The sequence below is a fragment of the Ochotona princeps genome, chromosome 21, assembly GCF_030435755.1.
Source record: "Ochotona princeps isolate mOchPri1 chromosome 21, mOchPri1.hap1, whole genome shotgun sequence".
In the NCBI taxonomy this organism is placed as follows: domain Eukaryota; kingdom Metazoa; phylum Chordata; class Mammalia; order Lagomorpha; family Ochotonidae; genus Ochotona; species Ochotona princeps.
Genome location: NC_080852.1, coordinates 3,543,412 through 3,569,433, shown reverse-complemented (window position 1 = coordinate 3,569,433; position 26,022 = coordinate 3,543,412). Strand labels below are relative to the sequence as shown.

At 43.7% G+C, this 26,022-nt stretch overlaps 2 pseudogenes; both read right to left on the bottom strand.

Moving 5' to 3' along the window:
* The window catches only part of LOC131482929 (zinc finger protein 850-like), a 420,589-nt pseudogene that overhangs the window by 104,300 nt on the left and 290,267 nt on the right, over positions 1-26,022 (bottom strand).
* Positions 25,004-25,696, bottom strand: LOC101518682 (protein SOX-15-like; annotated as a pseudogene).

The following is a 26,022-nucleotide window of genomic DNA, read 5'->3' as shown; positions in this document are numbered from 1 at the left end:
GTGTCCCTGATCCCACAGCGCAATAGTCACCCACTTCTGGGCCAGACTGAATTGTGCTTGAGGAGAAGATATTCCTCTACTATGCCCCATCCATTGCTGCACTAACCCATCCAGGGTCAGGCTCAGTGAGCCGTCATCAGCTCGCCTCTAGCCTATCAGTGCCACTGTCCACCTGTCACCACTTGAAAGCCAGTCCAGCATATGCAGTGCTCTTGCTCCTTCAGCAGGTAGTGTGCTTGCCAGCCACTCCAGGGCTGGGTCTCATCTGCTGGTGACCCTGAGGCCAGAGCCTGTATGTCTGGAGTCCCCAACCACACAATACGCCCAGCCTGTCTCCTCAATAGTCCTTCCAGTGGGATGTCCTACATCTATAGCCAGCCTGCAAGCAATTCTGGGGCAGGCCAGCTGTGCAGCACCAACACTCACTACTCCAGGCTCAGGCAGGTTAGATTTGCAGGGAATTCAAGCTAAACACTGCAGCAACATCATTTCTTGTTTCACAGGGGAGAATTATCATATGAACACCTCCTGTTTGCAAAGCAGGATTTATTTAAGAATAGGAACCAAAGTGATTCCTGAATTAGTAGAAGCATGGCACTCCAAAAGAGGAAAGACCCAAGAAAATGGTGCAAATAGTGGATTTTTATGCACCATCTTTGGGAGGTGTTCACATGAATCCCCCAAGGACAAAGAGAAACAAACTTATTCACAATGGGCAATAATGTCTACCACCTTCCCCAGAAAAAAGGGTGAGACTTGTGGCTTCCTTCTCCCAATGTTGTCAGCTAGGCAATCAGTTCATGCTCACCAGCTTGGAAGCCACACTCCCACTCCATCTAGGATTTCCTTTCTGCCCTCCTGTGACACTCACCTATTGTCACCTGGAACTGAGAGGGGGTGGTATTGCATTTTTTTGTAACCACTCCCCTCACAAGCCCCCATAAAGGCCCATGATAGGGAGGGGCTCACTCTCTTAGTCACATGTTTCTGAAGAATCTAGATGTTTTCTGCTTTTGTGATTCTGCCTTAATTGCTTGGATGTGGGCTGTGTGAACTCCTGGCCTGACAGTCTATGTGACACCCACCCAGCAGGACACCTGGCAGGTCATGTAGGTAGACCACTCCTCAGAAAGGAGGTCCCTGGGTTTGATAAGAGTCATTGCCCTATAGTCCATCAATTTATACCATTTGAAAGTTGCTTGCTTGCAACCTACCATCACAAGCCTGCCAACTTGCTCATTTTGAAAGTTAGCAGCTAAAACTGACCAATCATGACTTTATAATTATATGGGATTGTCCTGAAATGTGTAAGAACCCTATGCTGTTTAGCCTTTGCCCTTGTTTTGCTCTCTTTTTCTGCCTTGCTGTTCCTGGTTTGACCCGAGGTGGGGGGAAGTGGCTGGGAGAACTAGTTTAACTGAATAAACCAACTTTATGCCTTAGCACCAACTTCAGTCTCAATAATTATCTGGGGAATCTCAAAAATCCAACGCAACACTCCCATCACTCTGGCATGCTGACTCTTGGACTCTCCAGTACCTGCATCCTTTTTAGCTTCCTGCAGACAAGACTCTGAGAATAGGCAGCCCCTGAGCATAGCCCCTGTATGTCTGTATTCCTCACACTCTGCTCACTGCTTGAGCATGACAGTAAAGATGTTAATTCTTTATATATATATTCTTTATATATATATTGCATTTCGTTTTATAACATCGTTTCATGGGCTCTGTTGTTCTCCAACCCCTCCTTGTGCCCTCTCCCCATGGTGGATTGCTCCACTTTATTGCAGTATTACATTTCAAATTTAGTCTTCTTTTTTTGTTGCAAGCATGTGCCATGCATAGAGTCTAGCATCTTATTGTGCAGCTCAATTCAACAGTTTCTTGTGGAGACCAACTCTGGTCTGAAGGCATAACAGGCAGAAATATCATTCTGAGTAATTAAAAGCCATAACGTAATATCAACAACAGTTTCCAACATTATGGGGTTAATTTAGATTGAAACATACATAAAAGGCACAATGGGAGACAAGAGGCCATGATCTTAGGAGTAACTTAGCTCATACCAATGAGCAGACAGCAGTTCCCAGGCTTGGGAAAACAATTTGCACTTGCACAGATGATAAAACAGAAATGAATACAATACAACAGAAAGGCATACGATGGGGTACAGGAGGCCAAATCTAACAGCATCTGCATTTTCTTTTCCAACAAATCACCCCGCAGTATAGCATAAGCATGCCCACCCGCTCATGTTCATCAGTAAAGTCCTGTTGTTCCACAACTCTGGCAGTCTGTTCTGCAACCTTGTTCACAGTCACCACGGCAGCTGGCGGTGGCGGCTGTTGATGTACTGGCTATGATGGCCGCTGTTATGCCAAAGTCTCTTTTATTCTTTATCAGGCCAACATAGGCCTCTCCGTCAGTCCCAACAGGCACAGGCGGGATTCAGGGCATCTGCAGGATAACAGCAGAATCGCAATTGCCGTTCCAGCATGCTGTCAGGGTGCACTGGAACTTGGTGTCATTCCTTTCAGAGGCATCTCCTGTGCTTAAGAGAGAAGCATAGAGATAACACAAGCAAACACAAGCTTCAAATTCAATGAGCTAAGGTTCACTCACAAGAGCCAGTCCTCAGGTTCAGAGGAAAGAAGGAACTAATCCTCTGCCATAGTGGCGGGAGGAAAAACAAGAGAGAAAAACCCATATTCATGGTGGGAAGAGCATTTTTTGAAGTTTCCTCTCAAAGCTGTTTCTCCAAAAACAAAGAAAATTCCTGATATCCAAGGTACCTGGCCTAGGGACAAAAGGCCAGAAAGGTATCACTGGCCAACTTCCTTGGTCCCTTTCAAATGATAAAGAGGCCAGTCTGAAGCCCTCCCCCTTGGCAATGGCTGGAGACAGAAATGGGCTGAGGCTTCAGGTGGGGAATAGAAATGCAAATGTCACCCTAGTCTGTTGGGGAAGTAAGTACCTGTTAAGATATGCATTTGTGCTCTGGTGAATCCAAGACAAGGTGGGGAAAATATAAACCTAACAAAAGGAGTTCCAAATCAAAGCACGGATGGGTATTAGGAAGGCTCAATACTTCCTCTCCCATCCCACATGGCTCTCAGAGAACAAAGTCCAAAGCCACCGATAAACTTCGGCTTTGCCATCAGTCAGGGAACACGCTGCAGAACAGCGACAAAATACTGATATACTTACGTTATATATAAAGGCCTAATATACTTGCCTGTCCCGTCGATCTTCCGACTCAAATGCAATCATCTTGACCAGTATCCGAGCTTTCACAAAACTCAGCAGCAGAAACTTGCTGGACAAGCCTCTCAGGAATCCACCTCAGACCATTTTCATTTTCTGGGAAAACAAAAACTGATCCTCACCCCCAAATGAGGACAGGATCTGGGCCTAGCCACTTACCAGTCAAGGGGTCCTTCCACATAACATAACCTTTCTACTTCTGAGACGGATTCCAATGACGATCTGCAGCAGACCGTCCTTCAGCATCCAATGTTAGAAAATTTAAAATAAATAATACAAGATTCAAATGATCTCGGGGAGTGCTATATTCCCCCTTTTTGGTTTTAATAAGGTAATCCTTAATAGTACGATTGGCACGTTCCACAATACCTTGTCCTTGAGGATTATAAGGAATACCTGTAATTAGTTGTATATGGGGGGAGGCAACAAAATCATGAAACTTGCTGCTAGTATAGCAAGGACCATTATCAGTTTTGATAACTTTAGGAGTTCCCAAGATGGAAAAACATGCATAGCAATGGGCTAGAGTATGTCTGACTTGTTCTCCTTTCTGAGGAGTAGCTAAAATAAATCCAGAACAAGTATCGGTAGAGACATGCACATACTTTAGTGTCCCAATCTCTGGGATGTGTGTCACGTCCATTTGCCAGACATGATTGGGCAACAGTCCTCGGGGATTTACACCATAATGAGGAACAGGTAAAAATTGAGGGCACACTGAGCATTGCTTCACGATGGTTTGGGCTTGTTCCTTAGTCAGACTAAAGCGCAAACGAAGCGTGTTAGAATTCAAGTGAAATCTAGCATGTGCCTTTTGAGCTTCTTCAAGAGCTGAGGCCACCAATTTGGTGGCTGAATCTGCAGCCGCATTTCCTGAAGTCAAGGGCCCAGGTAAACCTGTATGGGCTCGAATATGAGTCACGAAGAATTTATCTTTGCGGGCCCAAATACAGGCCTGAATTTTAGCAAATAGAGATGCTGCTGTAGAGTGGGAAGAAATATGGCCCGCAGTCTCCAGCACAGGAAGGGAATGGGCAACATATCCACTATCGGAATACAAATTAAAGGGCTGCATGGAAAATGTTTGAAAGACAGCAAGAACGGCCACCAATTCTACAACCTGTGCAGAGACAAAAGATGTGGGGATGGTGGTAACCTGGCCATCTACTACAAAAGCTGCCTGACCGTTTGACGACCCATCAGTGAAAACAGTTAAAGCTTCTGGCAATGGTTGAAGAGAGGTTACAAGTGGAAAAACAACAGGGTGCAAAATAAAAAACTGTACAATGGGGTCCTTGGGATAGTGGTTGGCAAAATTAACATTTAAAGTGCTCAAAAGTATAGACCAGGTCTCTTCCATATTCTGCAACCACAAAAGCTGCTTCTGAGTATATGGAACGATAATGGTATCTGGGACCTTTCCAAAATGTCTTAGGCTGCTTTTAGTGGCCTTTTGTATCAACTCTGCTATGGCCAAATAGCAAGGCACAATTGTCTTAGCAGGAGAGACATGCAAATGTTCCCACAAAATAGGTCCCTGCTGATAAAATACCCCTGTAGGTGTATATGAGGATGCTATAACAACAAATAAAAGTGGGGTACTGTAATCAATCCTGGTCAAATGGGATTGTTCAATAGCTATCTCAACCTTGAGTAGGGCGTGACGTCCCTCCATAGTCAGCACCCTAGGGGATGTTGGAGAGGAGTCACCTTTTAAGATATCAAACAAAGGTTTCAAATCTGCATTAGTAAGTTTCAAACTGGGTTTCATCCAATTTATATCCCCTAACAATTTCTGAAAATCATTAAGAGTTCACAACTTTTCTGTGGCTATGGAAATTTTTTGGGGTTTAACACAATTCTGAAAAAGTTGAAGTCCCAAATAATTAAATGGAGAAACAAGTTGTATTTTGTCTGGGGCTATAGCTAATCCTGCTTTTTCTAACTCTTGCTGTAACTTACACAAACAGGATTGCAACACATGAGTAGATAGAGCTGCCAGCAAAATATCATCCATATAATGAACAATCATAACAGAGGGAAAGCTGGCGCGCACTGGTTTTAAGGCGGCAGCCACATAAATCTGACACATAGTAGGACTATTAGTCATTCCTTGGGGTAAAAATTTCCATTGGTACCGTTCAAATGGTTCCTGCAAATTAACAGAAGGCACACTGAAAGCAAAACGAGGCGAATCTTCTGGATGAAGGGGAATGGAAAAAAAAAAAAAAACAATCCTTTAAATCGATCACAACAATATTAAAATCTTTTGGAATGGCAGAAGGCAGCGGTAATCCTGGGTGCTGTGATCCCATTATCTCCATGGTAGCATTCACTGCTCTAAGATCCTGTAAAAATCTCCACTTCCCTGATTTCTTTTTAATCACAAAAATAGGTGTATTCCAAGGTGAAGTGGAAGGGACAATATGTCCAGCAGCCAGCTGTTTTTTTTTTTTTTTATTACAAAGTCAGATATACTGAGAGGAGGAGAGATAGAGAGGAAGTGGAGCTGCCGGGATTAGAACCAGCGGTCATATGGGAGCAAGGCGAGGACCTTAGCCACTAGGCCACACTGCCGAGCCCAGCCAGCTGTTCTTGAACTATTTCCTTAACGGCGGCTATTTTTTTCTGTAGAAAGGGGTCATTGGTCAATCCAAACGGGTTGAGAACTTTTCCATGTAATCTTCTGTGGAATAACCTCAGCCGCCATCACAATGGCCCCTAGGGAAAATGCCCTAGCCCTTTCTTATCCTTCTTATGTTCCACGGAGATTGGTTGAGTAATTCCTTGCAGCTTTCTTCCTATACCTTTTCCAGGAATGTAGCCATACCTCTCCATCTGCTGCATAGCTAATTCCTGACCAGATACTAATACTGCCCACATTTGCTGCAAAACATCTCTCCCCCACAAATTAACTGGCAGACCTGGTACTACATAGGGGGTAACATGGCCACCATTTCCTTCCTTATCCCTCCAGGCTAGAGGCCTGGAGCTAGCTAGGGTCCTTTGGGTAATCCCCAATCCTTGTAAAGTGGTCATGGTGGGTGTAACAGGCCAACCTAGGGGCCAATATTTCTGTGAAATAAGAGTGGTGTCGGCACCAGTGTCTAGAAGCCCAGTAAATTTCTTCCCTTCTATACTCAACTCCAAAGTAGGGTGGCCTGCCATATCAGCGACCCAATAAACAGAGGCTTCACCACTGGAACCAAACCCTGCTTTCTTCTGTCCAAGCCTGCAAGCATTATCTGACTTCACTGTGGGGAGCAGCACTAACTGTGCTATTTGTGCCCTCTGGGGCAAAACTGCAACTCCAGCATGAACACTGGCTAAAACTTTAATTTCCCCTGTATAGTCTGCATCAATCACTCCTGGGGTAATATGAACTCCTTTCAAGGCCGTGCTGCTCGATCCCAGCAGAAGCCCTGCAGTGTCAGAGGGTAGTGGCCCATAAATTCCTGTAGGAATAGCCTGTACCCCCATTTGGGGTGTCAATACAATGTAGCAGGTGGTATGGAGGTCCCATCCTCCACTGCCTGGGCTCCCTCGGGCAAGGTCATGAATGGCCTTTGTCCCTGAGGAACAAACTGAATCGCTGCCCCGTACATTGGTGCTTGCGGGGCCCGGGGCTGGCCCCTGCTCCCATTTCCCGGCACAGATGGCTGCCTGGAGATGTCTGTCTTGGACCTGCATTCATTTGCCCAATGTTTCCCACGTTGGCATCGAGGGAAAACTCCTGGGGACTGCCTGTCCATATTAGCAGCCTGTGCACAACCTTGGAGTGGGCAGTTCGGGTGGATATGCCCTAGCCAGCCACATTTAAAACACCCTTGTTTTGGGCGAGCCCCCGAGCCCATGGTTGTGCCACCACGCAATGCCTCTGCAATGGCTGCACCCATTATCTGTCCTTCCCCAATGTCCTTACAAAATTTAAGATACGTGTTAAGGGGCTTATGCTTCCAAGGTCTAATTGTTTCCTGGCACCATTTGTTGGCATTTCTATATGCTAGTTGCTTTACAAAAGGCATGGCTTGATCTGCATCACCAAATACCCTATCTGCAGTTACTACAAATGCCTGGTAAGGCTCATCTGGGCCTTGGACAACTTTAGAGAGATGTAAATGTAGCGAGCCCTTTGGTGATAAAGACTTCCAGGCCCTCACTGCAGCAGCAGCGGTCTGTGCATAAACCCCTGGGTCATAATTAATCTGATCCTGTACATTAGCAAAATTCCCCTCTCCTGTCAACATATCATGATTTCTCTCAGGAAAGCCTGCCTGGGTATTTTGCCGTGCTGTGTCAAGGCAAAGCTCAAAGAACTCAGATTTCCACATTAGAAAATCGCCCCCATCCAGAGTAGCCTTACAGAGCTGTTTCCAATCGGCCAGAGTCAAATTGTTAGGTGCCAAGGCTTCAATCATGGAAACGGTAAAGGGGGCCGATAGACCATATGTGGCAACAGCGTCCCTCAGACTCTTTTTTTTTTTTTTTTTTTAATTTTATTTTAAATTCATTAATTACATTGTATTATGTGACACAGTTTCATAGGTACTGGGATTCTCCCCACCCCTCCCCAAACCCTCCCACCATGGTGGATTCCTCCACCTTGTTGCATAACCACAGTTCAAGTTCAGTTGAGATTCCCCCATTGCAAGCATATACCAAACATAGAGTCCAGCATCTTATTGTCCAGATAAGTTCAACGGTTTCTTAGGTATACACTCTCTGGTCTGAAGACAGAGCCAGCAGACTATCATCCCGATCAATTAAAAGCTCCAACATACCATCAGCAAAAATTTACATCACCATGGAATTAATTGACATAGTAACGAGTAACCAATATGGTAAAAGTGAATGCGATTTCTTATCCACCTTCTGTGACCACCTCATTGACATTTCAATTTAGGTTTATACACAACATATAACATTCATAACATAACTTGTTATACATAACATCGTGTCATCTTAAATTAAGGCAAACATGTGGTATTTAACCTTTTGGGATTGGCTCATTTCCCTTAGCATTATGGTTTCCAGTTTGGCCCATTTGGCCACAAAGAACTGCATTTTGTTTTGTTTAATAGCTGAGTAGTATTCCATGGAGTAGATGAACCATAGCTTTCTTATCCAATCCTCTGTTGATGGGCATTTTGGTTGCTTCCATGTCTTTGCAATTACTGATTGTGCTGCTATGAGCATAGGAGTGCATGTTGGTTTCTCATAAAACAAGTGTTCTGGATATATTCCTAGGAGTGCTATTGCCGGGTCATACGGTATGTTGTATTTGAGTTGTTTGAATGTTCTCCATACTGATTTCCATAGAGGCTGTACCAGCCTGCAGCCCCACCAGCAGTGGAGTAGGGTTCCCTTTTCCCCGCAACCTCGCCAACAAGTGTTGTTGGTGCTTTTATTCATGTAGGCCAGTCTTACTGGCGTTAGGTGGTACCTCATTGATGTTTTAATTTGGATTTCCCTTATTGCCAGGGAACTTGAGCATTTTTTCATATGTTTATTTGCCATTTGGGTTTGTTCCTTTGTGAAGTGTTTGCCCATTTCCCGTGCCCATTTCTTGAGTGGCTTGTTTGTTTTGACATTTTGGTTGTTTTGTAGCTCTTTGTATATTCTGGAGATCAGCCCTCTATCACCTAAGTCGTGTGCAAAGATCTTCTCCCATTCTGTGGGTTGCCTTTTTACTTTGTTGATTGTTTCTCTAGCTGTACAGAAGCTTCTTAGTTTGATGAGGTCCCAATTGTTTATTTTGGTCTTGATTTCTACTGCATTTGGAGTCTTTTTTAGGAAGTGAGGGCCTACCCCTAAGTGTTCCAGTGTGTTTCCAACATTTTCTTCCAAAAGTTTGAAGGTTTCTGGATGTAGGTTTAAATCTTTTATCCATTTGGATTTGATCTTAGTATATGGTGAGAGATGTGGGTCTATCTTTTTGTTTCTGCAGGCTATCAACCAGTTGTCCCAACAGCATTTATTGAACAGACCTTCCCATTTGCCTGGGTTGTCGTTTGTCTTTTTGTCAAAGATTATTTGGCTGTATTTCTGTGGGTTCCCATCTGGTGTTTCTATTCTGCTCCATTGATCTTCTTCTCTATTTTTGTGCCAGTACCAGGCTGTTTTGATAACCACTGCCCTATAGTATGTCCAGAGGTCCGGAACTGTGATTCCCCCTGCTAACTTCCTGTTCTTGAGAATGGTTCTAGCTATTCGTGGTTTTTTGTGTTTCCAGATGAACCTTTGGATCATTGTTTCCAGGTCTGTGATGAATGTTTTGGGCAATTTGATTGGGATTGCGTTGAATGTATATATTGCTTTTGGCAGTATAGACATTTTAATGATATTGATTTTACCTATCCAGGAGCATGGGATGTTATTCCATCTTTCTAGATCTTGTTCAATTTCTTTTTTAAGTAGTTTGTAGTTTTCCTCGAATAGGTCTCCTACATTTTTGGTTAGGTTAATTCCCAGATACTTCATGCTTTCCTTTGTTACTTTGAATGGTATCTTGCTGGTTAGATCTTTTTCCAACTTGGGGCTGTTAGCATACACTATGGCTGTTGATTTTTGTTCATTAATTTTGTACCCTGCCACTCTACCAAACTCTCGTATAAGTTCTAGTAGTCTCTGTGTTGAGTCTCTTGGCTCTTCCATATAAAGAATCATGTCATCTGCATATAGTGAAAGCTTGACTTCTTCATTTCCCATTTGGATTCCTTTGATTTCTTTTTCTTGTCTTATGGCCTCAGCGAGTACCTCTAGAACTATGTTGAATAGCAGCGGAGAAAGCGGACATCCCTGTCTTGTTCCAGATCTCAGTGGGAAGGGTTCCAGTTTTTCTCCATTCAGTATGATGCTGGCATTGGGTTTTTCATATATTGCTTTGATTATGTTGTGGATTTTTCCATCTATGCCTACCTTGGTTAGGGTCTTTAGCAGGAAGTTGTGCTGAATTTTGTCGAAAGCTTTTTCTGCATCTATTGATACTATCATGTGATTCTTGTTTTTCAGTTTTTGGATGTGGTGTATCACATTTATGGATTTGCGAATGTTGAACCATCCCTGCATTCCAGGGATGAATCCTACTTGATCTGGATGAATGATCTGTCTGATGTGTTTTTGAATTCTGTTGGCTAGGATTTTGTTGAGAATCTTAGCATCAATGTTCATCAAAGAGATAGGTCTGTAGTTTTCTTTCTCTGTAGGATCTCTGCCCGGTTTTGGGATTAAGGTAATGTTGGCTTCATAGAATGAGTTTGGAAGGGTTGCTTCCTTTTCTATTGTTTTGAAGAGTTTGTAGAGGATTGGAGTTAGTTCTGTTCGGAATGTTTTGTAGAATTCTGTAGTGAAGCCGTCTGGGCCTGGGCTTTTCTTTGTTGGGAGGTCTTTAATCACTGATTCAATCTCTGCTTCAGTTATGGGTTTGTTCAGGTTGATTGTTGCCTCTGGGCTAAGTTTTGGCAGGTTGTGTGAGTCTAAGAACTTTTCCATTTCTTGGTGGTCTTCTGATTTGTTGGAGTACAGTGCTTTGTAGTAATTTCTGATTATGTTCTTAATGGTTGTAATGTCTGTTGTTATGTTGCCTTTTTCATCTTTGATGCTGTTAATTCTTGCTTTCTCTTGTTTTTTCTTTGTCAGACGGGCCAGCGGGGTGTCTATTTTGTTTATCTTTTCAAAAAACCAGCTTTTTGATTCGTTGATTTTGTGTATGGTTTTTTTTATTTCTATCTGGTTGATTTCCTCCCTTGTTTTGATGATTTCTTGTTTCCTGTTGTGTGTGGGGCTCATCTGCTGCTGCTTTTCCAATTCCTGGAGGTGTGTGGTTAGTTCCTGTATTTGGCGACTCTCTTGGGCCTTGACATGAGCTCCAATTGCGATGAGTTTACCCCGTAGCACTGCTTTGGCAGTGTCCCACAAGTTTTGGAATGTTGTGTCAGAGTTTTCATTGGTTTCCATAAATTTTTTGATCTCATCTTTAATTTCTTCTCTGACCCATTGTTCGTTTAATAGCATATTGTTCAGCCTCCAAGAGTTTCTATATTTCCTGGGACATTTTGAATTGCTGATTTCCAGTTTCATTCCGTGGTGGTCTGAGAGGGTACATGGTATGATTCCTATCTTTTTGAAGTTATTTAGGTTTGCTTTGTGTCCTATCATGTGGTCGATCCTGGAGAAGGTGCCATGCACTGCTGAAAAAAATGTATAATCTGTGGTCTTAGGATAAAAAATTCTATAAATGTCTACCAAGTCTAGTTGTTCTAATGTTTGTACGAGCTCTGTTGTTTCTTTGTTGAGTTTTTGTTTTGTTGATCTGTCTATAGTTGTTAGTGGGGTGTTAAGATCACCCACTATTATTGTGTGTGTATCTATGTCTCCCCTTAAGTCTGTAAGTAGTTGCTTCACGAAGCTAGGCGCATTGGAATTAGGTGCATATATGTTCACGATTGTAATTACTTCTTGATGGATCAGTCCCTTCACCAATATATAATGTCCTTCTCTGTCCTTTTTGATGTCTGTCAGCTTGAAGTCTAGGTCATCTGAGATTAGAACAGCTACGCCAGCCTTTTTTTCTCGTCCATTGGCATGAAATGTCTTTTTCCATCCTTTCACTTTAAATTTCTTACAGGATTTTCTGGTTAGATGTGTCTCTTGTAGACAACATATAGTTGGGTGCTGTTTGATGATCCATTCCGTTAATCTATGCCTTTTGATTGGTGAGTTTAAGCCATTTGTGTTTAGAGATAATATTGAAAGGAATTGGTTTTGGGCTGCCATGAGTGTAAGTATGCAAGTGTGTATTTGCGACTATTAGAGTTCTTGATTGGTTGACTTTTCTTGTATGGATTTTAGTGGGGAGGTCTTCCCATTTGCCATCTTTGATTTTGGTTTGTATTTTTTCTTTCTGGGTTTAGCACCTTCCTGAGGAGATTTTCAAGAGCTGGTTTCGTGTTGATGTATTCTTCGAGTTTCTCTTTACTGTTGAAGTATTTAATTTCATTCTCAAATATAAATGAGAGCTTTGCTGGGTACATTATTCTTGGTTGGCAGTTGTTTTGTTTCAGGATTTGATAGATTTTACCCCATTCTCTCCTTGCTTGGAGCGTTTCTTCTGATAGGTCGGCTGTGATCCTGATTTCCCTTCCCCTGAAAGTAATCTTATCCTTTTTTTTTACTTGTCTTAGAATGGTTTCCTTGTGTTCACTTGAAGGTAGCTTGAGGACCACATGTCTGGGAGACGATTTGTTTGGGTCGTATCTCCTGGGGGTTCTTTGCCCTTCCTGGATTTGTGCTGGATTTATATTTCCAATATTCTGGAAGTTCTCCTGTATTATCTCATTGAGCACCCGTTGCAAGCCTGTCTCCTTTTCCACTCCTTCGGGAAGGCCTATTATTCTAATATTTGATTTTTTGAGGTTGTCTTTCATTTCCTGTATGGACCTATTGGCTTTCTCTAGATTTGTCTCCAACTGTTTGATGAGCTGCTGCCTTTCATTCTGATTGTCTTCCAATTCTGATATTCTGTCCTCTGCTGTGTTCATTCTGTTGGTTAGGCTTTCAATTTTGTGCTCTATATCGAGGATTCCCTTTTTGATTTGATTTATTTCTGCAGTGCCAGGTGCTGTCTGATTCTCTGCCCCTGCTGATTCTCGACCTCAATTACTGGGAAGGTAAAGCGCCTAGCAAGGGTAGCCGCCTCAGGGTCTCCCTGCTCCTGTGCTTGCTTTACCACACGTTCCACAGCTGAAAGAGAAGTTGAAAGCGGGGGTCCAGCGCGAGCCCTAACAGTGCATCCACTCTGTTCCTGCCTCAACTGAAGGGAGAGGCGCTGAAGTTGCTCCTGTAAACCTTTTACAGCTGTGCTCAGACACGATGGCGTCAATGGCTCAGGCGGCGCAGAGGGCTCTGTGCCTGTCCAAGAGGGACTTTTGTTTGGCACACGCTCTACAGGTGGAGGATCCTCAGCAAACTCACTTCCATCCTTTTCCTCCTCAGCCTCCTCAGAAGAGGACCGCGAATCTCCTTCGTACACTTTCTCCAGACTTTGTCTTGTCTGGGGTTCCTTCTCCTTATTTACCCTGGTTTGTAGCTGTCTCCTACTTTTAACAGACAATTTCTTACGGCGGGCTTCCACCACTGCTTGATGGGATGACCAAGCAATATTTAACAAGCGCCAGAGAAAAAGGATGACTACAATGAAAGCAAACCATGGGAATACATCGCAGACAGTTTCAAAAAAACTCTGCGTGGCCTTAAGCTTAGTGTCAGTGCCTAGTGACTGGAGCAGATCTCGGATTCCCTTAATTACCTGCATTTTAGAGAGTTCTTGCCCCATGATAAATTTTACTTATTCCCCTGCAAAAATTTTAAAACCTGCCTCTAGATTTCCGGGGTCCCTCAGATTGTCCCTTGTGCCCCAAGACGGGGAGAAGGTCTGGGGATGAAATTAATTATGCCCCTCTAGAGCTAAATCCTAAACTTGCCTCCGGATTTCCGGGGTCCCTCAGGTTGTCCCTCGTGCCCCTGAATGGGGAGAAGGTCTGGGGATGAGATAAATTTGCCCCTCCAGAGTTCCAGGGGTCCCTCAGATTGTCCCTCATGCCCTAGCACAGGGAGAGGGTCTGGGGATTAAATCAGTTATGCCCCTGCAAAATTCCCAAATTCCAAATTCTTAATTCAAAATTCCTAAATTCCTAATTCCTTAATTCCTTACCTTCATAGTTCCAGGGGTCCCGCGGACGTCCTTTGCGCTGTGCCCCACGTTACAGTGCCATTTGTCATGGCTAGCTGAGCCGGCATAGTAGGCACGGCGAATATCCGAGCGAAAAGCACCGAAACATGGAGACCATGATGGTGTTAGAAGTGCTGGGAGCCGTCTCTCCGAGCTGTCTCTCCACAAGCCTCTTTATTACCATATTATCTCCTCTTTCCCCCAAGCCCATCAACAGGACAATAGGACACCAATGAGTCTGCAAAGGCTAGGTGCTACTGCTATAGGCCGATTCCTGAGTGCTCAGCTTAAGGAATGTAAATCAACTCCTCATCCCACATCACCATGTGTCCCCAGACTTCCTGTGGAGTCCACTGCTTCAGGGCATGGCACACTTGGACAGCACCCCACGGATGGCCCACCATCCCTGCCCCCTCCCCCAGGGCTGGGCTGTCTGGATTACCACTTCAGGGCCAGTAAAACCTGCCTTTCTAGCCCACATTCCACAGTGTCCCTCAGGCTACCTTAAGGCTTGGTCAGCTTGGCCAGAGTCCCCACAACACACCCACCCTGCAGACCAGCCTTGGCGCTACCAGGTTGGATGAGCTCAGGTGGGGCCTCCGGTGTCCCCAGCCCTCCTACCAGTCCCTCCATGCTTCAAATGGCTTGGTAGTCATCCTGCTAACCCCACGCAAGTTCATCACACCCACCCCATCAACAACAGCTCCAGGACCAAGAGCGCTTGGCCGCCATCCTGCTCACTCAGTCAATCGCCCACCACCACTCCCAGGCTGGGCACTCTAAGCTGGCATCCCCCAGGGCCTCTGGACTGCAGGTCCAGCCACCATGACCACTGCTTCAGGAACAGGTCAGATCTGCTCGCCCAGCGCTGGCCCTGAGCCCACCCTGCCTCTAGCACTCCTGCCAGCTCCACTCCCTCCACACTCCCGCCTCTAGCTTGCCCCCTACTAAGCTGCTCCAGGGCCAGGTCAGCTCCCCCATGCCCAGTCCCACCCACTATCCGCCACATGCCAGGGCCATGCCAGCTCTTCCAGTACTCCTGCACACCCAACACAACCGCCCCGCTGGTCTGATTGTTTCTGGATTGCAACTCCTAGTCAAGCCCGCCCTGCCAGCCACTCCAGGGCCAGGCATATTCAGCCAGCTACACGTCCCCCAGCACCCAGTATGTTCTATGACCAGGGTGGCAAGCCTGGCATCCCACCCCAACCCCCTTCCCTGCCTTCTGCATGTGCAGGCAGCCTGCCCTGCCACCCTGCAGTCCTACTGGCTGCCCCACGGCCAGGGACACTCGCCTAGCCACTCTGCGACCCCAAAAAGTGGCTCCTCCAACTGATGCTCACCCTGCGTCCACCTGTAAATCTAGCAATCCTACACCGTCCACCCCACCCCACCCTGCCTAAATGTCTAAGGCCGAATGGAGGTTGAGGCTATTGCAAGTAGCCCTACTTCCCTTCCAGCTCCCTGTTTGTGACCTGGGAAAGCAGTCAAGGATGGCCCAAAGAGTTGGGACTCTGCCCCCACATGAGATACCTGAAAGAAGTTCCTGGCTTCTGGCTTGGAATCATCGCAGTTCTGATGTGGCCACTTGGGGAGTGAATCAGTGGATAGGAGATCTTCTCTTTCTCTTCTCCTGTCTGTATATCTGACTTTCCAACAAATATAATTTAAAAATAAAGAGAGAGAGAGAGAGAGAGAGAGAGAGAGAGAGAGAGAGAGAGAGAGAGAGAGAGAGAGAGAGAGAGAGAGAGAGAAGCAGCTGGGATGAAGCCAGTAACCATCAGGGATACCAGTACCGTGAGAGCCATCTTTACTTACTTTACATCTTTTCTTTACTTTACTTTATATCTTTTTTTTTTTTTTCAAAGATTTAGTCTCTAAGCTTCAAATGTTTTGTTGGGTTCTTTGGAAAATTTTTCTTCTCTTGAATTTCTCATATCACTTTCATTTTCCTCCTTGAGTATCTCTACCTTATTGAATCTCACTGAATTTGGCTAGGATTAATTCTTTTGCTTTTGAATTTTCAGGCATTTTCCTAATTTCCTTCAGAGAAGCACATCTTTGTGGTGAACTTGTACTCTTTGGAGGTGCTTCTTTGGTTCTTTGTGTTTCCTAGGGCCCTACATGGATATCTAATAGTTCCTTCTTTACTGGTAGGTTTTATTAGACATTTTTGAAAGATAGACTGAGTTGTCGGTCTTGACTTTGGTTCTAGTGAACCCAAAGTGAAATATCTGAGTGATTTCTCGAGTTTTGATCAATGTCAGTGATGTCAGCAGGTGTCACAGTTGCCTAGTTTTCAGCTGCTCCTTGGGGGTTCAAGGTCATTTGATGACTTTGAAATGGTTGTGTGTTGAAGAAGGTGTTTCTTCACTTCTCAGAGAGTTGGGTTTCAATCACGTTAGGGACATTTCATGGCTGGAGTAACTTTCTTGGTGGTGAGAGTCATGGGGTGGATATTCCCCATTTCCTGGCATGCATGCCCAAATGATGCTGAGGCTCATAGCACCAATACCTCATCATCTTTCTTCATTTTTTCTAAGTGTTAGATTGCAATAGGAGCTGGTATAGTTCCAGAGTGATGTATATTTTACTTGACAAAAACCCAAAAATCATTGTCTAGTGCTCTTTGATTTTGAACATTGGATCCTGGATTTGTTCATATAAAATGATACAAATACATTAGGCTTGGTGCAGTAGCATGGTTCCTAAAGTCCTTGCTTTGCATGTGCCAGGATCCCATATGGGCACTGGTTCTAATTCCAGCACCCATGCTTCCCATCCAGCTCCATGCCTGTGGCCTGGGAAAGCAGTTGTGGATGGCCCAAAGCTTTGGTACCCTGCACCAGCATAGGAGACCTGGAGAAGGCTCTGTGTTCCTGGCTTCAGATAGGCGCAGCTCCGGTCTTTGTGACCACTTGGGGAGTGAATTCTCAGACAGAAATCTTCCTCTCTGTTTCTACTCCTATGTATCTGACTTTGCAAAACAAAAAGAAATCTTTTAAAAATTATTTCATTTTATCATCATTAGCAACTGAACATTCTAGTTATTTGTACACCTCTCAACTCTAATTCTATTTTAAATGTCATTTCCACATTGAATCTCATTCTAATAAAGCATCCACTCATATCCATTACAGGAAAAATCATTTGATCCCTTTAAATTAAAATGTTATTTCTTTTCTTTTCTTGAAGAATGTCAATAACCTGCAAAATATATTTCTGTGGACACCAAATCACACAATTTAATCATCCCATAACATCAAGTGCAGACTCCTCTTCAAATGCACGATTTCATATTTTTTGTATTCTTTACCTCATTATATTCTAAATAGAACACTGTGTTTTGTTCACAAAACACTTTATGTCAATTTTTTTGTGCATATTCTTTGGGCATGGGTTTCTCCTGCCTGGTGTACTCCTATAAAAATCTGAACCTTAGAGGGAAGGTGGGGAGAATCGCTCTGCTCCTACATCTGTAACATGAATTATACCTGCACTTTGTTCACTTCACATACAAAATCTAAAATGTTTTTTGATGTCTTTTCATCTGTCAGTTTGCAGTTTTAGTATTTCTTCATCAGAAAAATCATCTTATCTCCTTGATTCATATCTGATTATTCTCAAAATACATGAATATTTCTGTACCTGACATTTGTGTTATTTTTATACTCATGTCTATTATCTCATGTTAGACTATGAACGTCAGCAGTGCACAAATATGTTTATCTTCTTTGATGTTAGTGTCCAACATAGCATTATCATATAGTAGAGGGTCAATAAGCATTTTATATGAATGAATTAAAAACTTAGACACATATTTCTTGTTTCTTAAAGATTTTTTAAAAATGTATTTGAAATTCCAAAGAACAGAGAGAGAGATCTTTCATCCATTGATTCCCATCTCTGTGGCCTTAGTGGCCAGGCCAATCCAGGAGCCTGGCTCTCCTTTCAGGAAGTACAGGGTCTAAAGTCTTGCACCACTTTCTGCCAGTTTCCAATAGCATGGTTAATTAGCAGGTGCCTGAGTCTGAAATGGAGCAACCAGCAGCCATTTGGGATGCTAGAGGCTCACACCACTAGTCCCAAGCAGAATTGGTAAGAGAGGAGCAGTTGAATAGGACACAGGCCAGGGTTGAACACAGTCTCAAAGAGTAAATTAGGTTGGGCTCCGGCGCGGAGGCCTAGTGTCTCAAGTCCTTGCCTTGGAAGCGCCAGGATCCCATGTGAGCATTAGTATCTTGGTTGCTCTACTTCCCTTCTAGCTCCCTCTTTGTGGTCCGGGAGAGCAGTCGAGGATGACCCAAAGCCTTTGGGCCCTGGACCCTCATGGGAGACCTGGAGGAGACTCTTGGCTCCTCACTTTAGATTGACTCAGCTCTAGCCATTGCAACCACTTGGGGATTAAACAGCAGATGGAATATCTTTCTATCTGTCTCTCCTCTGTATCTGCTTTCAAATAAAAATGATTTAAAACTTCAACACACAAAATCCCTCAGCTGATTATTTGTAACTGAATGAAAAAATATGAAGACAGGAGATAATAAGAATTTAAATATATATCTGAGGAAGCTATCTTACAATTTTACTGAAATCTTTGCACACACATTATTGTATTTGCTTCAAAAACAAAATAACAAATATATTTTGCAAATCAATTGCTTTCTGATACAATGAATCAAATGGCTTGCTGAAAATTTGGATCAAGTCCAGTTTAAGTGCCACAATTCAAAGTAACAGTGACAGCTCATTCTGAGAAGAAAAAAATGTTATTTCCAAATGATTGATATGAACTCACAGGGGTGTGAAGAACTACAGTGTAGTTTGTGCATAGGAGTTGTGACAGGTCAGCACATCCCTAATTTGGATTTGAAACAAGCAGAGGTGCTAATGTCATTTAGCTGATATGCCACATTAAATTATTTCATTCACTAGAATATTGTGCAGAGACAAGGATGCCAAGAATTTACCTCTAAAATTGTTTTTCACATTACATTGGCATGTCATTGACTAAAACTAATTTCAACATTTTATTTCTGTAATAACAGGGAATGAACATTGCCTGTGAGTTAAACTTCATTATAACTTCTGTAAATGCTGTTGTCTAATTTTCAAGTTCAGAAGTGCATCAGGTAAAGGAGAAGGAAGGTCCCTGCAGTGGAGTGTGGCAGCCAAGCTTGACATTGGGACAGCTCCATTGGGACAGCAGGTGGGGCCAAAGGCAGCTTAGCAACACAATTCTTAACTCTGTCTGTTTAGGTCAGGTGCACATTTTAATGTCTGCAATGTGTTCCCACAAAGATAAATCAACAGTTTGCTAATGTCAAAACATAAAGAGAATTTATAAAATCTGTACAATTTTAACTAATTCTATTTCTGTAAAGATTCCAGTACCACAAACAAGCATCACTTTACTGAGGAATGTTTCAGTACTTTGGCTTCCTTAGTAGTTTAGGATGATTAATCACATGGCTTGTGTCATTTCATTCATCAGCATTTTAGCCTTTCTTTATTCATTTATCCATTCACTTATGTATTTATTTCTTTACAAAGTCTTATGTGCTAATAGTCTTAGTCCACAATCAAGTAAGGGGAGTGTCTCATTTTTGTTTTTCTTTTTCAGAATAAAAGAAAGGATTATTACAGGATTCAAGTACTTACTTATCTGAAGGAGAGAGAGGTTGAGAGACAATCTTCCATCTGCTGGCTCACTCCCCAAAGCTGAGAGCTGGGCACCCCATTCAGATCCCCGACAGGGCTGACAGAGCCCAAGTATCTGAGCACTCACCTACTGCTTTCCTAGGCATGTGAACAGGGAGCTGCACTGGAGTGCAAGGACTCATTTCTATGCAACATTCAAATGTATTTTATTTTCATCTTTTAGATTTTTATTTTATTTTCATTGGAAAGTCAGATATATAGACAGAAGAGACAGAGAGGAAGATCTTCCTTTTGCTGATTCACTCCCCAAGTGGCCACAATAACCAGAGCTGAGCCAATCGAAAGCCAGGAGCTTCTTCTGGGTCTCCCACATGGGTAAGGGTCCCAAGGCTTTACACCACCCTTGACTGCTTTCCCAGGCCACAAGCAGGAAGCTGGACAGGAAGTAGGGCTGCTACTGGAATTAGAACCAGAACCCATAAGTGAATCTGGGTCATACAAAGTAAGAACTTTAGCTTTTAGGCTACTGCACTGGGACCTTACTTTCAATTTTAACACAGTTTTTTTTACACTGTACATGAAAAGAATCTTTCTTTTATTAATTATAACAGTGGACAACATTAGGACATTGCATATCCAATCAAATGGAAAAAAAATCAAAGAAATAGACCTTCCTATACTTACTGAGAATTTGGAGAAATTAGAACACACACACATTACTGTTGCAGGGTGCGAGTGAGATCACACCAGACATGTCTAAGGTTTGTTAAGGAGTCTTTATTAATCAAGCTTGAAGACAACAGAGCACAATAACAAATCACAAGTGCATACAGCAATCCACCAATCATAATCCACCCAATCATGATCCTAAAAGGAACAAATGGTCATTATCCTCAAGTCCAATCATTAAGCTGAAAACCTATGTCCCAGCTTCCCCAACAACATATGTTATCCTAAGAGACATGCAAGAAATAACCTGGACACACTCACAAAGAAGCTGGACACACTTACAAAGCTGCAGACATTCACCTTTCCCTGGCTTCTCTGCCCACATTCTACTACTGCTAGGCCTCACCCCTCCTGGAACTCCAGATAGTACACAGACCAGAAACTACATTATTATAACCATTGCCTCTTCTAAGCAGTACACAGGGACCATGCTCAGGGGATTACCTGTCCTGGGTCAGCCAAGAGTCTAGGTGCCAGGGTAATGGAAGCACCTGGCCAGAAAGAGAGTGAGAGCCCCTGCTTCATGGGATTTTTAAAAGAGCTTGTGAGGGGAGTGGTTACACAACAACTCAATACCGTCTCCTCTCAGTTGACAGGTGAGACATAGGTGGGCAGGAGTGAATACCTAAGTGTTGTGGGCTGAAGAGTTGATTAGTGCTCATTAGGATGGGCAGGAACAGGAATTGGGCTTGTAACTAAAAACACCTAGACTAATTGGACTTCCAATAACCTGGCTCATTTAGGATGTGGGGGAAGTGGTTCAGGATGCAATTAACACTCCATTGCTGTTATGACCCACCTTCAGGTCAGAGGATAGGGGACTCAGCCAAATTCCGTTTGCCCACTGTCAATGGGTGCTGGCTATCACTGACTGCACCCCATAACGGTTACCATGAAGATAAAATTAAAGGCAAGCGGTTTGGAAAACTGAGCATTGTTGATGTGGGAAGTTTTAATGTAGAGTGTTTTCTCCCACAGGTACGTAAGTGAATATTCAATAATATCTTTCATGATAGCACAAATTTAAAACTACTAAAGGATATTCTACAGGCAAAAAAATGGATGATTAAAGTGTGGTGCAGTCACATGAAATACTGACATATCCTGAATTGTGAAAACCATGATATAGTTGTTTACATTTAAAAGAAATGAAATATATTCTGTTACATAATATTACTTTAAAAAAAGTTTGCAAAACTGCATTTGCAACAATACAGATACAGACACGTCCTTCATTTTTTTCTTTTGTTTTTATTAACTATATTTTATGTTAGTGTTGACGTGTGCATCATGGCGGCGTGTTCATCTTTAGCACAGAGGTTACACTGCCTTCACACACCTGCTTCTATGCACTGCTCTCTGCTCAAGTTCTCACATGGAGTTTACTCTGCTGCTTCATTCACGGCTTTGCTCTTCTTGTTTAGATTCTATGTTTGTCAGGTGAACATCGTTGGTGCATTTAACAATCCAAATTTAGAAGCAAATGATACTTTCTTCCCTCCCTCTCCTCCTGCCCATGTTCCCACCATGCTCCTCTCATTGTTTCAAAACTTTCACAATGAAACACTTCATTTCAATTCCGATTTCTAGGCTTGAAGCACTGTTAGGTATAAAGCATTCAACAAATAAAGAAAGAGAGAGAAAGCATTCCTCAAGAATTAAGAACATTGTGAAAATCAAATCTCAAAATGCCCATTTGCTCACACAGAACGCTGTGTGTTTGTATTTTTTGTATTCTGCATTTATCTACCACAGGTCAGGGAACACAGCTGATATTGGTCATTTTCTGATTTGCTTGTTTCACTAAGCATGATGGTTTCCACTTTCATCATTTGGTCACAAAAGATAATGTCTCATGCTTTTGATGACTGTGCATCATATTTCAAAGATTATATAAACCACATTTTCTTTATCTAGTCATCCCTGGGTGAAATTGGGTTGATTCTCTGGCTTACTCCTTGTTTTTTTTTTTTTTTTAAATATTTATTTATTTTATTACAGCCAGATATACACAGAGGAGGAGAGACAGAGAGGAAGATCTTCCGTCCGATGATTCACTCCCCAAGTGGGCTGCAATGGGCCGGTGCACGCCAATCCGAAGCCGGGAACCTGGAAACTCTTGCGGGTTTCCCACGCGGGTGCAGTGTCCCAATGCATTGGGCGGTCCTCAATTGCTTTCCCAGGCCACAAGCAGGGAGCTGGATGGGAAGTGGAGCTGCTGGGATTAAAACTGGCGCCCATATGGGATCCCAGAGGGGGTTGGGGATTCAAGGCAAGGACTTTAGCCACTAGGCCACGAGCCGGGCCCTAGCTTACTCTTTGTGAACTGAGCTGCAATAAACATGTCCAGTAATTTGAATGTGGATGTCACATGGGCAAATTTCAGGAGTGTGATGGCTGAGTCTTTAGGTCTGTTTTCAGATTTGTAAGAGATCTCTAAACTGTCTTCCAAAATGGTTGCAAGATTTGCATCACAGAGGCAGTGGGCGGGGTAACTTTTCCCACTCATCCTCATTAGCTTTAGTTGGTGTTTGATTTTCAGGTGGGAGCAATTCTGGAGTGATTTATAATTATCACTGTGGTATTTGTTTGCATTTTTCCGATGGCATGTTTAATTGAGTTTTGCCCATTTCTATTTCATCCTTTGAAACTTACCTGTTTCTTTCCTTTAACCATTTCTTAACTGTGTTGTTCATTTTTGTTGTTGAGCTGCAATCACATAATAATGCAATGTGTCTCTCGCTCTTGTTGTCCCCTTCATGTTGTGGAAGGTTTCCATTACAGTGCAGAAGCTCCTGAGCTTCAGGCAATCACACTGGTTTATTTTAGCTTGAATTGCCTGTGCTTCTGGGGTTCTTCAGAGACACAGTTGAACCATAGCCTTCATTCCTGCTTCCCCTAAAGAAAGGCATTCAGCTCAACAAACACCTGTTTGTAAAGGTTACAGATGGTGATCCAACATTTCCAAAGTTTAAGTTCTGATTTTGATTATAAAATAGTTTATTGATTATAAATATATTAAGAAAAACAAGTACTTAGGCCATATCATCAGAAATATCAACCTTGATAATTTTGTGACATAATCATTTTTTCTTTCTTTTGTTTTTTAAAGATTTATTCATTTTATTACAGCCAGATATACACAGAGGAGGAGAGACAGAGAAGAAGATCTTCCGTCCGATGATTCACTCCCCAAGTGAGCCGCAACGGCCGGTGCACGCCAATCCGAAGCTGGGAACCTGGAACCTCTTCCGGGTCTCCCACGCGGGTGCAGGGTCCCAATGCATTGGGCCGTCCTCGACTGCTTTCCCAGGCCACAAGCAGGGAGCTGGATGGGAAGTGGAGCTGCTGGGATTAGAACTGGCGCCCATATGGGATCCCGGGGCTTTCAAGGTGAGGACTTTAGCCTCTAGGCCACGCCACCGGACCCCGACATAATCATTGTTTCTTGTGCCTGCTTTTGGTTAAAATTTCCTTGACCTTGATCCTGAACTTAAAGATTTTAAATATACCAAAAGCTTCTTATGTTTGTTTTGCTTTGTTCTTAATTGCCGTATCAATATAGTAAATAATAATCTCTATCTATACAAATGGACTATTTATTGCTATATTTATAGCAGATAACAAATATCAAACATAAATATGAAGTAAGTGGCCATGATAAAGGAAGTAGTTGTAAAATACAACACTAGTCCAGATATGAGAACAGGATGCAAAATAGATTTTTGAAAGAATGAAACAGGTGCTGAAACAATTGCTATCAGGGAGAATTAGAACAATATATAGTTTACTATAGCATTTCTAGCTCCCAACTTGAAAATGAAACATGAACAAATTGGACAAAAAAGGGATGTAATTATAGCAACAAGTAAGCAAACTAAGCAAGTGTATTGGCATTTGCTGAATGAGAAGCTCTGACTGTTAAGCAGGTATTTTAGGATCTATTGAGCGTTGTGGGCTAAGGAATTAATTAGCGCTCGTTAAACTGGGCAGCAGCAGGAACTGGGCTTGTGGCTCAAAACACCTAGACTAATTGGACTCATTTGTATCCAATCTCCTGCTAAATGAAGACGTGGAGGGGAGAGTACATAAGGAGAGGGCAAGGAGCAATGAAGGGAGACTTCACAGGGACTTCTACCATTACTGGTCTCCTGTGGGTGCTTCATCCCCAAACCCTCTCCCTGTCCACGGTACTGGCTCTGCTGGCTGGAGCAATTGAGCACCAAAATATGAAATTCTCTATGGAAATAAATACACAAAACGTTTTTTGACAAATTATCAGGGAGCTTTGCAAGCCAACTATTCTCATGACAGTCTAAACTCAAGCAGTCATCTCGAAATGAATGGCTTTGTTCCACACACGTACAATTTCATACTGTCAGATACACTATTCCTAATGGAGCAGGAAAACTGACTGCAGCTCAGGTGTTTTTATGACCATAGAGTCCTAGTATCAGCCTGTTAAAAGATTTGTATCATAAGATTAGAGATCATGAAAGAAACCCCAAATGTTTGGACTCTATTTTTTTTTTTTTTTTTTTGGCTAATTCAAAACTGCTTTATAGAAACAGGTGTGGGGGGTGGGAGGGCGGTCCTACTGTTAGATCCACATCCATGTGGGTCAGAGGTGGGTGAGGGGCAGGGGAGCACCGGGCAGCGGGGAGCTGTAGTGAGCGGAAAAGGCAGGGATGGGTAGGGGTTGTAGGAAGGCAGCAGCTCGGCTCTGAGCTGCTCTGGGTCACTCTGAGGGACGGAGCAGGACAGGGGCGCCTGGGCTTTGTAGTGGGAGGAGCTGTAGTGACCCGGCAGGTAGGCTGAGTAGTTGGGGTGTTGGTACCAAAAACCCCTGCTCACTGGGGTGGTCACGAAACCTGGTCCCGAGGGCTGGCCACCATTTCCTTGGCTGGAGCTCATTAGCCCAGCACCGGTGTTCTTGGTCTTGCGCCGAGGTCGGTACTTGTAGTCGGGGTAGTCACGCAGGTGCAGGGCGCGGTGCCGCTTGGCGTCCTCCACAAAGGGCCGCTTCTCGTCCTCCGCCAGCAGCTTCGACTGCGCACCCAGGCTCTTGGAGATCTCCGTTGTGCATCCTGGGGTTCTGCTGCGCCATCTGGCGGCGCTGAGCGGAGCTCCACACCATGAAGGCATTCATGTGCCGCTTCACCTTTTCCTGGGGCAGCCCAGCACAGACCTGGGCTCCCGGGCTGCCAGCGCCCTCCGGCTCCTGGAGTCCCAAAATTGGGGAATTGGTGTCTCCTGGGGGAGCAGGAGGCTCCAGGCTCCAGGCCTGGGTGTGAGAGGATCGAGGTAGTGCCATGGGAGGCAGAAAGGCGTCCTAAAGGCGTTCCTTTCCAGGTGAGCTGTGGACCCTTATATGTGTCCTCCCCAAACTGAGTCACAGACAAGGAAAGCCGGGTCCTTGGAAGGCGCAGGCCACCTGCAAGTCCGGAGTTCTTGAAATGGAGTCTTTGCTCCCAGCCAATCTGGCACGCCTTGTAGAGTCAGAAGCAGGACCTGCTGACCGGTGTCCCTGGAGAGGTGTTCTTAACTGTTTTTTCAAAGTCCCCCCACCGGCCCCCGTCCCTGCTGCTGTGACCCTACTGACAAACCTTCTGGGAAGGTGAGAAGCGCTGCTCCGTCCCT